Raw genomic sequence first — 3,869 nt, 5'->3', positions numbered from 1 at the left:
TACAAGAGATACAAAGTTTAGAAACTTTGTTTCAATGGCCATCCAAGGTACACAAGTACCAAAGTACACAAAACACACACTATTTTTGTATTTTTTTGATTTTTCAATTTTTTTTTTAAATTTTTATATTGAAAACAAAAGTAAACAAAACTGAAAGTAAACACACAAAAACATGTTAAACAAAACAAAGCATAAAACTAGACTAACTCAAAAAAATGAAAACACACAAGCAATGCAACAAACAAGAGAAACAAGAAGGGAAAAGAAAGTGATGAAATTACTTAGAGTCCTTTTTCTTTCACACTATGGAAGAACCTTTCCTTTGATTGAACCCTTGAACCGGCAGTGAGAGGGAAGAATTGAAACTGTTCAAGTTCGAAAGGAACATGAAGGCTTTCAGAAGATTTCCAAGAGGAGCAAGAGAGGATTGAAGCTGATTTTGGCTTCCAGATGCTATCATGTCGTTGCTCTGTTGAGTGGCTAGCCACTTATAGCAATTTGGTCGAGTATGACCGGCAGCTCCACAATGATGACAGAGATGTTGCTTCTTTTGTTTAGGCTTTTAAGAGTTAGCCTTCTTTGCCCTAAGGTTTTTAGCATCTTTCTTATCTTGCTTAAGGGGTGCTCCTAAGATAGATTTATCCTTGTCTAAGTTCTCACTAGCTAATTCAGTTTTAACATCAGTGTTCTTAATTTCAGTATCATTAGCATGAGAAACAAAAACAGTATTACTAGTAGAAGCAGTATTAGAGAAAGAAAGACCATACCCTAAGCCTGTTCGATCCGAAGCAAATTTTGCTAAGCATCTCATCAAACTTTGCACTTGAAGTCCTTTCCAATTGAGCTCTGACTTGAGACAGATCTGCTTCAAGCTTCTTGGTCTTCTCAGCCAAAAAGTTGTTCTTAAATTTCAGTGCTCCAATAGTTTGATTCGTCTCATCAAACTTTGTGGACAACTCTTCACGATCAAGTTCCACATCACTGAGTTTGTAAAACTTCTCATAGGCTGAATGGATATCATCTTAATCATCCATTTTCTCAAATTTGGATTCCACCAGTTCTTCTTCTTCATCCACTTCTTCAATAATCCCTTCAGTAGGATTGACTGTAGCAGTGAAGGCATTTAAGATTCCGTCATCCTCATTGTTGGAATCATCTTCAGGCTCAGTGTCACTCAAAGTTGCAGCAAGTGCCTTACTCTTCCCAATGCTTTTGAGATATGTCGGGCATTCATGCTTCATGTGACCTAATCCATGACATCCAAAACACTTTGGTCCTGTAGGAACAGTGTACTGACCGCCATCCTTAGTATCCTTCTTCCCTTTATCTTGACTCTTAAACTAAGAAGAACTGGATTGTCTGCGGTCCTTGTCGAAATTCCTCCTATTGGCATTCTTCATAAACTTCTTGAACTGCCTTGTAATGTAGGACTTCATCTTGGAATCTTCATTATCGGAAGACTCATCCGTATCACTGCTCTTTGCCTTCAAGGCCATACTCTTGCCTTTACCCGTTTTGCCAATCCTAGATAGTCCTAGCTCATAGGTCTGCAAGTTTCCAATTAGCTCAGTTAAAGGAATTTTGTCAATATCCTTTGATTCTTCTATTGCCGTAATCTTGGCATGGAATCTCTGAGGTAGAGATCTGAGCACCTTCCTTACAACCTTGGGTTCAGGGATGGTTTCCCCAAGATTAAAGGCTAAGTTCACTATGTCCTTGAGCTTGACATAGAACTCATCAAATGACTCATCCTCTTCCATCTTATTTCTTCAAAGCTTGTAGTGAGCCTCTGAAGTTTTGAATCTTGACATCCTTTGTTCCTTCATAAGTTGTCTGGAGGATGGTCCAAGCCTCCTTAGCAGTTTCAGTTGAGGATATCTTCTTGAACTCCTCATTAGTGACTGCACTAAATAGGGCATTTAATGCTCTGTTGTTGAAGTTAGCCGCCTTGATCTTTGCGTCATCCCAATCGGCCGGTTCTTCTTTTGGCTTAGTCCAGCCAATCTCTACAGCTTGCCACACATTCTCATCTAAAGACTACAAGAAAGCTCTCATGCGTACTTTCCAGTATGCATAGTTAGTGCCATCAAATAAAGGAGGTATGATTAATGACTGTCCTCTATCCATGACAAACAAGGGTCAATGGATCAATACAGCAAAGATTAAACCTAATCAGAGTGTGCTTGCTCTGATACCACTTGATAGGCACAAACTGAATGACTCTTTATGATTAAACCAATTAATTAATTAGCCAAGTTATTAATTAATCAATTTATCATGCAATTGCGTGGAAGCACAAACAAATCATCAAAAACTGAATATGCAGTGAAAATTAAATGACACGGTGATTTGTTTACGAACGGGGAAAAACCTCGTGGTAAAAACCCACGGTGATTTTCAGGTTACCACTCCCGAAACTCCACTATTATCAAATCAAGCGATTATAAGTAAAGGAATCCCAAGTACCTTACCAATCTACAGTTGAACCCTTACCCCAATATCCAATTGGACTTGATTTGTAGTGACAATTTCCACCTTTGATGCATGGTTCTCAAGTACGTGACTAACCAATGTACGGATCCCAGTACGCGACTTCAAAACACCAACTAAGGAGGAGAGGTTGGCTGCAAAGTTCTTCAGTTCATCCTACACGATGAAGATCAGGAAGATGCTTGGTCACAAAACCTTTTGGTGCAAATACATAGCAACTTCTTCAGAGAAGATGAACTAGGTCAAGAACTTCGTCTTTGATCACAATTTGCTTGAACAGAGATTGCGTAATACTTTTGCAACTTGTGTCCAATTTGACGGCTCTTAAAATAATCCTTTTATATGTTTAGGGTTTGGAGAAAAGAAGACCCAAAAGCATATTCACGGATCCCAAAGAAATCAAATTAGAAAATCTGATTTTATAAATCTCGACAGATAGCAGGTGTCGAGGTAGCTATCGAGCAGGTGTCGAGATTTAATGAATTTGCATTTCAGCTTGCTTTTTCTTAGACATACTTGATGACTTCAATACTTGATCTTGAAACCTTGTTTCTTGAAGTATTAAAAACACCTAGAACTACCCAATTACAAGTAGAGTTCGTTTTGTCAAAGGATTTAGCCAATTTACATAAATAAGTGACATATGTTCTTAACAAGTGAAAACACATTTGTCCTAACACAGATAATGCACACGAGTGAAGCATGCAGAGAAGCTGAACCGTCATGTCAACTGTTGCACTACAGGACAAAAAGTCCAGACCGGCCATTCAGTTATCTCGCGGCTTGAACTCGCAACTCAGTCAAGTCGCTATGCCAAGTCGCTAGCCAGTTCTGTTTTGGAAAAATGACTCTTCGCATTCCAAACACCCGCCACTATATGTAGACCCTTATACCTATGAAATGTAGAGAGCTTCCATAATCTTTACATAGAGACTCTTTAAATTCCTCTACTCTCACCCTCTCCATTGTTACATTCTTGAGAGGTTCTTATCTAAATCATTTTCTCATCATACCCATATCTATAAGAAAGCTATTTGGTGCTTTGGGAAGTAGTTAGGAATGGACCAATGGTTATTAGTTGATACTATGGGCTATAGCAGAATCTGGTAAGCTAAAGAAGACAAAGGGTCGACACAACCTCGTTGGAGCAAGAAGCTTGGAGGGCTTAAGTACACTAGGTAGATTAGGCTTGGATGGTCTTCTATTGTTCATGTATCTCAACTTCATTCTTTAGTGGATTATTGACCGCTTAGAGGGCAGCGATGAGGTTTTACACCGAGGGCTTTGGTTTCCTCTTCGATAACACACCGTTGTGCTATCCTTGTGTTTGCATTTCTTTTCCCTTAATTTTTGTTATTTAATTTCTACTGTGGATGTGA

This window comes from Quercus suber, unplaced genomic scaffold (assembly GCF_002906115.3).
Source record: "Quercus suber isolate HL8 unplaced genomic scaffold, Cork oak 2.0 scaffold_332, whole genome shotgun sequence".
Classification (NCBI taxonomy): Eukaryota; Viridiplantae; Streptophyta; class Magnoliopsida; order Fagales; family Fagaceae; genus Quercus; species Quercus suber.
The sequence above is the reverse complement of the archived record's forward strand: the minus strand, read 5'-3'. Positions refer to the sequence as shown.